Raw genomic sequence first — 9,970 nt, forward strand, 5'->3', positions numbered from 1 at the left:
TTCGGCTCTAGACATCAGTCAGTTTTCACCTATTATTATTATCCTTTGAAATTCTGACACGCTCTCCAGGAATTTAAAATATTCCCTTCTGCAGGGTGACACAGCTTGCCAGCTTTAAATTTCAAAGTTCAAAGCAGCTATGTGAATAAAAGTTTGCTTGTACAATATTAAAGGTTTCTAGCCATAGGAAAAGTGCCTTGGACTTTGGAAATTTACTTTTGAAATTTAGACCTATTGACCAATTTATTGGTTAGTTTGAAGGTCCCCCTGGTGTGTCTAAGCAGCCTGTTTGATTTACCTTTGCTCTCTGAAAGATAAGGCCTACCCCTAGAGCAGTGGATCCCAACCCTGTCTGTACATTAGAGTTCCCTGGAGCTTTTTAAAAGACCCATGCCCAGGCTCTGCACCCAGAGCGGCTGATTTAAGTGGACTGAGATTGGGCACAGAAGTGGGCAATTTTTAAAATTTCAGCGGGTATTTCTGATGTGCAGTCAGGGGTAAGAACCTGTGTTCTAGAGAGTTTATCCATTTCTCCTCCTAGACATTATTTCAAATCAAATCAGTTTCGCAGGGATTTAGAGGGTTATTGAAAACCAAAACCAAATTGGTTGCCATCTAGTCAGTTCTGACTCGTGGCAACCCCACATATGTCATGGTAGAACTGTGCTCCTTATGATTTTGAATGGTGATCTTTTGGAAGTAGATTTCCAGGACTTTCTTCTGAGACATCTCTGGGTTGACTTGAACCTCCAACCTTTTGGTTAGCAGCCAAGAACTTAACCATTTACATGGCTCAGGTCTCCCAGAGGGTTAATCCCCATTCCCCATTGCTACTGAGTTGATTCCAACTCATAACAACCCTATAGGGCAGAGTAGAACTGCCCTGTAGGGTTTCCAAGGCTGTAAATCTTTACAGAAACAGACTGCCACATCTTTCTCCCACAGTGTGGCTGGTGGGTTCGAACTGCCAGCCTTTTGGTTAGCAGCCAAGCACTTAACCACTGAGCCACCAGGGCTCTTCAGACCAAGCACAGTGTTTCTTGAAGTGTGGTCTGGATCACTTGTATTAGAACCACCTGGGAGGCTCTTTCAAAAGGTGGAGCCCTGATTTCCACCCTGACAATAGGTCCAAGCTGTTGGTGTGTTTACTTTAATAGTGCTATCATATTCTAAAACATAACTCAGGAATAATGGATGAATTCTTCATATCAGTTGCTTTGATCCTCTGTGGACTCTGTGCCTCAGTTCCACTGGGCCCAACTATGATGGTAGGAATGAGAAAGGGTAGTTGTTGAGGGAGGTTTTTACATCTCTAATGCTAAAATTGGGGTTTTGCAGTCAAGCGAAATTCACCTGCAGGTGTTTTGAGAGTTTCTTGGGTGCTCCTTGCCAAGACACATCTTGGCATCTTTCTGTTATATGTCTAAAGTCTCAGACAGGAGTGAATGCTCCTTAAGAGGCAGCTTTTTGACATGTTGATCCACAGCTGTTTATACTCAAGAATAGCTATCAGCTGAGGAAATTACATCCAGCTTGCCATTGGAATAGAACTGTCCACAGGAGTTGATAGGCCAGCAGGCTCGCCCCTTGGATGGGGCTAGACCCATGTCATTCTCTCACAGAAGTAAATCTCATGAAGGCACAGACTTCCTCAGTCTTACCCATCCATGTAACATCTGACACAAAATGGGTGCTTAAGAAATGTATTCACAACAGCAAAAAGATGGAAACAACCTAAGTGCCCATCAATAGAAGAATGGATAACCAAATTGTGGACCATACACAATGGAACCATGCAACACTAAAGAATAACCTAGAATCTGCAAAACACCACGTAACATTGCTGAACTCAGAGGACATTATGCTGAGTGAAATAAGTCAATCACTGAAGGACAAATATTGTATTAGTTCATTACTGTAAAAAGTCAAGGAAAGGTTTATATACGGAAGGAAACTTTCTTTGTTGGTTACCAGGGAGGGGAGATGAAGGGAAGGAACACTGGGGGGGTGGGCAAGAAGCACTGACCCATGTCACTTTAGTTTTGTGTATTTCACTGCACATAAATTATATTTCAATAAAATGTATTTCAAGAAAAAAAGAAATGTATTCATTGAATGAATCAATCAAGTAAAAATCAGAGCCCAGATATAAATTCAGAGACTACCAAGATTATTTAAAAATATATGCGTAGAATATTTATTTCCAAATTCTGATTTCCCTAGAGCTTCATAAGGAGCTGAGATACCAACAGAGAAAGGTCTCCTGCACAATTGCATGTGTTAGCCTAGGGAAGAACAGGCTGACCAGGTCAAAGATGGGTCAATCTATTTGAAGCTCTGTACTTCATAGGTCTACTTCGAAATCAACCAGTCTAATACTTTCTCATTGGTAAAGTTCCCCAACCTCTATCCCCTTCAGCCTGAACATCATCAAAGTCCCCCTCCACAGAGAGCTGCTCTAGTTCTCCCTGCTCTTAAATTTCACATCCACTCCCCTCCAAGGAGAGCCCCTCTCAAGTACATATACTTTACCCCAAGTCTCAAGGATGATCCCCACACCTTTGCATAATTCTATTTTTTACTGATTATAGAACACCCCACTCTGTCTAACTAGGGGATGCATCACCAAGCCCCTCCTCTTCAGAGAAGTGGATTGGAAAATCTTTTTTTTGTGTGTATGTGTGCTTCAGAAAATTAGAACTAGGGATATCATTGCTGATGTCATATGGATTTTGGCTGAAAGCAAAGAATACCATAAAGATGTTTACTTGTGTTTTATTGACTATGCAAAAGTATTAGACTGTGTGGCTCATAACAAATTATGGATAATGTTGCAAAGAATGGGAATTCCAGAACACTTAATTGTGCTCATGAGCTGTCGTTAGGATCAGGACAAGAGAATACTACATGGTTTAAAATCAGGAAGGGTGTGCGTTAGGGTTGTATCCTTTCACCATACTTATTCAATCTGTATACTGAGCAAATAGTCTGAGAACTGGACTATATGAAGAGGAATATGGCATCAGGATGGGAGGAAGACTCATTAACAACTTTCAATATGCAGACAATGCAACCTTGCTTGCTGAAAGTGAAGATATTTGAAGCACTTACTAATGAAGATTAAAGATTGCAGTCTGCAGCATGGATTACACCTGAGCATAGAGAAAATGAAAATCCTCACAACTGGGCCACTAAGCAACATCACAATAAATGGAGAAAAGATCAAAGTTGTCAAATACTACATTTTACTTGGATCCACAATCAACACCCATGGAAGCAGCAGTCAAGAAATCAGATGTCGTACTGCACTGGGCAAGTCTGCTGCAAAAGACCTCTTTAAAGTGTTAAAGAGCAAAAATGTTACTTTAAAGACTTAAGGTGTGCCTAACTCAAGCCATGGTATTTTTAATGACCTCATATGCATGTGAAAGCTGGACGATGAATAAGAAGGACTGAAGAAGAGTTGATGCTTTTGAATTGTGGTGTTGGTGAAGAATACAGAAAACACCACGGACTGCCAGAAGAATGAACAAATCTGTCCTAGAAGAAGTGCAGCCAGAATGCTCCTTGGAAACAAGATCAGCCAGACTTCATCTCACCTACTTTGGTCATGTTGTCAGAACGGACCTTTCCATGGAGAAGGATATCAGTTTGGTAAAGTGGAGGGTCAGCAAAAAAGGAGAAGATCCTCAACAAAATGGATTGACACAGTGGCTGCAATGATGGGCTCAAGTACAGTGAAGATTGTGAGGATGGCCCACGATTGGCCAGGGTTTCGTTCTGTTATTACATAGGGTCACTATGTGTTGGAGCTGACTGGATGGCACCTAACAACAATAAGGCTTGACCAGTCCTGTCAGTGTTAGCAGTCATCTGCTAGAGAAATGTACAGATTTAAGTAAAAACAAGCTAAGCAGCTGTATTCTTCCAATCCCTCCAAAAAAACCAAAACCAAACTCACTGCCATCGAGTCAATTAGACTCATAGCAACCCCTCCTTGGGTTTCTGAGGTGGTATCTCTACAGAAGTAGATTGCCCAGTCTTCCTTTTGAGGAGTGGCTGGTGGGTTTGATCCACCAGCCTTCTGGTTAGTAGTCAAATGCCTTAGGCACTACGCCACCACCACAGCTCCCTTCCAATCCCTAGTGTCCTACAATATACACCATGAAGAGTAAACATCTTATTCCTTCCTTGAGCACAGTGCTCTTTTAAAGCACTATCCATAATGGGGTTTAACTGACAACAGCAACTTGGAAGGTTAGAAAGGAAGCTTAGCAGGCAGTGAGTTTATGCTAATGGGGGAGGAATAATTTGGAAAAGGAAGATGAGAATGATTGCACAACTCAAAGAATGTGATCAATGTCACTAAATGGTACATGTAGAAATTGTTGAATTTGTGTCTGTTTTGCTGTGTTTATTTTCAACAATAATGACAGCAAAAAATACTTTTTTTGGGGGGAAAAAAAAAAAAGAGTAGAAATTCTTTCCTGGCAAGAACTCTGGGATTCAGTGAAAAGATTCTGACCTGATCATGTCCTTCTGGGCTCTCATACGATCTGCCTGTAAGAGACCTGGTTTTAAGGGACATGCTCATGTGCAGTACTTCCATTTCCCCTTTGTCCTGCTTCTGACCCCATGACTTGTATGGAGCCCTGTGATCTTCCCTGAGTCTCTCACTGGTACAATTAGGAATTTCTACTTTGTAGCTCATTCAGCTTTCTAATGAAAGGAATTCACTATGTCTGAATAGATGTTGCCCATGTTAATGGGCACATGGGAAAATAAATGCTTGGATCCAGCTAGTTAATGTGTTAAATCTCTTGTATTTATCACATTCTCTGGCTGAGATTCAAAACAAGGGATTAAATGCTGGCGATTTGGGTGCTAGCGTCATGAGTGGTTCTAGGAAAACCAAACTGAAACCAAACCCACTGCCATCCAGCCGATTTCGACTCATAGTGACCCTGTAGGACAGCATATAACTGTCCCACAGAGTTTCCAAGACTGTAAACCTTTATGGAAGTAAACTGCCTCATCTCCTGAGGAGTGGCTGGTAGGTTCAAACCACCAATCTTTTGGTTAGCAGCTGAATGCTTTAACCACTGCACCACCAGAGCTCCTTCGGTTTTAGAAAAGTCCTCCCCCCACACACACATCCTGCCATATATCAGTTAGACTGAGAAATTTGTTCCCTCTGGGCCACGCCTCTTGGGATGGTCATCATAACTGAAGAAGGAAATAATCTGTAACCATAACCTGTGATTGTTAACTTAAGGCTAATGTTCTAAGAGGGGCAACATTCACATTCCTAATCAAGAGGCCGTTGTTCCTGATAATCATTATTCCCTCCCAGCTTATCCCTGTCTAAGAAGTAGGCATCTTAACACAGGGAAGAAAGTGACCACTTATTTAAGAAATTTCACCATCCCTCATTATTGCAACCTTTGGAAGGTTCACTTAAATGGGATGGTGGGGTTAGGGACTGAGAGGTAAGACTGAGAGACAGTTTATTTAAAGTAGCATCTGGTTAGCAGCTACCTGATGCAGCTTTGCCCAACTTTCCCCCAAAACACATACAGACATAGAAAAAGATTTTTTTTTTTTTTTTTAAAAAGAACCTGTTACGTCATTCAATTATTTTAAGAATACTTACTCTCACAAGTGCTGAGGAAACATGACCATTACTGCTTTCAAGGAACTTAGGGTCTAGTCACCAGACCAAACTCAATGGCTAACAAAGTGCCCCAAAACACTATGGCTTAAAACACTCACTGTTGGAATACTAATGTACATAGGAATCACTGTACAGGGTATATACACAATAACTTACTTACTTAGTGGGAAAGTTAAAGGATTTTCAAGCCAATTTTGACTTGATTTGATCTTAAAAAGGTTTAATAAATCACTGAAGAAGGTAACAGTGGTAAGGTAGGACCTCACTGGAGGTCAGCAGGAATTCCAAAATACTGTAAGGGTAGAGGCAAGATTCTTTCAGTGAACAATGTGGATTAGGTAGTCAAGGTCTAGGGGTTTGTTTCATCAAATTTTGGGGGAATAATTGCATTTTCTTTTTACTGTTTATTAGAAAATATCAGTATACAAAATTAGCAAAAAGTATAATGAGCCTTTGTATTCCATCACCCACTTCAACAATTATCATCTCAAGACCAATCCTGTCCCATTTATAGTCCATTCACTAACCCCCATACTAATTTGAAACAGACTCCAGGCATCATATCATTTCATCTGTAAATATTTGAGCATTTAGCTATAAAAATAAAGACCTTTTTTACTTCCCATGAACACAACACCATGATCACGCCAAAAGTTAACAGTAAGTTCTTAGTATTATAAGAAATTTAGTCAGTGCTTAAATTTTCAGTTGGGAGCTCTGGTGGCCTAGTGCCTTAGGCATTTGACTGCTAACTAGAAGGCTGGTGGTTCAAACCCACCAGCCACTCCTCAGAAGGAAGGTTGGGCAATCTACTTCCATAGTGATACCAACTCGGAAACCCAAGGAGGGGTCACTATGAGTCCAATTCGACGGCAGGGAGTATGGTTTTTGGGTTTTTTTAATTTTCAATTGTTTAAAACATGTTGTTGTTTTTTGTTAACAGTTTGAATCAGGATCAAAATAAGGTCTGCACACTGAGAATAGCGATATAGCTTTGAAGTCTCCTTCCATCATCATGTTGTTAGGTGTCATTGAGTCAGTTTCAACTCACAGTGTCATTATGTACAACAGAATGTAACACTGCCTGCTCCTGTGCCATCCTCATAATTGTTGCTATGTTTTAGCCCATTGTTGAAGCCACTGTATTAATCCGTCCTGATGAGGGTCATCTTCTTTATTGCTGATCCTCTACTTTACCAGGCATGGTGGCCTTAACAACTGGTCCTTCCCAATAACATGTCCAAAGTACATGAGACAAAGTCTCATCATCCTTGCTTCTAAGGAGCATTCAGGCTGTACTTCTTCCAAGACAGGTTTGTTCATTTTTCTGGCAGTCCATAATAAATTTAATATTCTTTGCTAACACCATAGTTCAAATGAATCAATTCTTCTTCAGTCTTCCTTATTCATTGTACTGCTTTACTGTGCACATGAGATGATTGAAAATACCGTGGCTTGGTTCAGGCACTCCTTAGTCTTCAAAGTGATATCTTTGCTTTTTAACACATTGAACAGATCTTTTGCAGCAGATTTGCCCAGTGCAATACATCGTTTAATTACTTGACTGCTGATTCCATAGGCTTTGATTGTGGATCCACATAAAATGAAATTCTTGACAACTTCAATTTTTTCACTTTTCGCAAACAAACTTGTGCCATCTGCATGTCGCAGGTTATTAATAAATCTTCCTCCAAATCTAGTGCTGCATTTATCGCTACATAATCCGGTTTCTCAGATTATTTGTTCAGCATACAGACTGATAAGTGTGGTGAAAGGATACAACACCGTTAGTGATTTTAAAGCATGCAGTATCCCTTTGTTCAAATGACTGCCTCTTAGTCTATGTAGGTTCCACATAAACACAATTAAGTATTCTAGAATTCCCATTCTTTGTAATATTATCCATAATTTGTTATGATCTACACAGTCGAATGCCTTTACTTAGTCAATTAAGGACATGTAAACATCTTTCTGGCAGTCTCTACTTTCAGCCAAGATACATCTGATATCAGCAATGATATCCTTCGCCCCACATCCTCTTCTTAATCTGGCTTGAATTTCTGGCAGTTCCCTTTCTATGTGCTGCTACAAGCATTTTTTAATTATCTTCAGCAAAACTTTACATCTATGTGATATTAATGATATTCAATAATTTCTGCATTGTGTTGGAGCACCTTTTTTTGGAATGGGCACAAATACAAATCTTCCAGTTGGTGGGCTAGGTAGCTCTCTTCCAAATTTCTTGGCATAAACAAATGAGCCCCTCCAGCACTGCATCTGTTTGTTGAAATATCTCAATGGGTATTCCCATTAATTCCTGGAGCCCTGTTTTTTGCCAGTACTTTCAGTGTAGCTTGAATTTCTTCCTTCAATATCATTGGTTCTCCTGAAATGGCTGAATGTCAACCAGTTCTTTTTGGTACAGTGACTCTGTATATTTCTTCCATCTTCTTTCGAGCTTTCTGGTTCAATATTTTGCCCATAGAAGCCTTCAATATTGCAACTTGAGGCTTGATTTTTTTTCTTCAGCTCTTTCAGCTTGAGAAACACTGAGCATGTTCGTCCCTTTTGATTTTCTAACTCCACGTTTTTCATATGTCCTTATAATACTTTACTTTGTCTTCTCAAACCATCCTTTGAAGTCTTCTGTTCCTCTTTTACTTCATCATTTCTCCCATTCACTTTAGGTACTCTACATTCAAGAGCAAGTTTCAGAATCTCTTTGGACATCCACCTTTGGTCTTGCCTTTCTTTTAAATGACATTTTCTTTCTTCATGTATAATGTCCTTGATGTCATCCCACTATTCGTCTGGTCTTTGGTCATTAGTGTTCAAGGCATCAAATTTATTCCTGAGAGGGTCTCTAAAGTCAGATGGAATATACTGGAGGTTGAACTTGACTCTCATAGATTTGCTTTAATTTTTTTCAGTTCCAACTTCAAGTTGGATATAAGCAATTGATGATCTGTTCTGTTGTAGACTCATTCTGAGTGATGATATTGATCTTTACCATCACCTCTTTCCACAAATATAATCGATTTAACTCCTGTGTGTTATTTGATTCTGGGGAGGTCCTCATAGATAGCCGTCACTTATGCTGAAAAAAGGTATTCACAACAAATAACTTGTTGGTCTTGTAAATTTTTATCATGCGATCTCTGGCATCATTTCTATCACCGAGGCCATATTTTTCAACTACCGATCCTTCTTCTTTGTTTCCAACTTTCATGTTCCAATCACCACAAATTATCAATGCATCTTGATTGCATGTTTGATCAATCTCAGACTGCAGAAATTAGCAAAACTCTTCCATTTGTTTACCGTTAACATTAGTGTTTGATGTGTGAATTTGAATAATAGTTGTATTAATTGGTCTTCCTTATAGGTATATGGATGTTATCCTAGCCTGATAGTTTTGTACTTCAGGGTAGATCTTGAAATGTTCTTTTTGATGAATGTGATGCCAATCCTCTTCAGTTTTTCATTCCCAGCATAGTAGACAATATGATTGTCCAATTCAAAATTACCAAAGCCAGTCTATTTCAGCTCACTAATGCCTAAGATATCAATCTTTATGCATTCCACTTCATGTTTTACAACTCCCAATTTTTCTGGACTCGTACTTTGTACATTCCATGTTCTGACTACTAATGGATGTTTGCAGCTGTTTCTTCTTATATTTAGTCCACCATCATAAATATGCATATTTTAAATTTTCTGGCAAATTATTTGTTGAAGAGAGCAGGTTTTTTGTCCTATAGTTTCCCACCGTTGAGTTTTGGTGATATCATCTTCGTAGCGGTGGTATTTAACATGTTCCTCTGTCCTCTGAATTTCTTGTAAAAAAAGATTGAATTTCAAGGTTTGATGGGGTTTCTTAGGTGTTTTGTGTGCTGCTGCCTTCTTCCAACATTTCTTCAATGTTTTGCATCTCTTTTTCTGATATTGGCAGATGTTGATGATCAAAGCCTAAATATGTTAGTAATTCACTAAGGGTTGCAAAATGGTTCTAACTCTATCCTTCCTTCTTTATTTAACTGTAATACTTCTGTAAAGAGAGAAAGCTCCCTGTTATCTGTATTTGGTTTCTCAGTGGTACAGCTTACATAAGAAAGACAATATGTATGCTTAATTTCTTACCTTTATCCACCAATTCTCAAAATAATGAGTTGGTCTCTAATATACTACCATAGCAACAAATTATGTGTTTTGAGGGTGAGAAAGGAAGAAAATGAACACATGATGTGTTTGATTATGGTTATTATCATTGATGCTCAAATTATTCCATTATTAACC

The sequence above is a fragment of the Orycteropus afer genome, unplaced genomic scaffold (assembly GCF_000298275.1).
Source record: "Orycteropus afer afer isolate SDZICR_OR568_19922 unplaced genomic scaffold, OryAfe1.0 scaffold00245, whole genome shotgun sequence".
NCBI lineage: Eukaryota > Metazoa > Chordata > Mammalia > Tubulidentata > Orycteropodidae > Orycteropus > Orycteropus afer.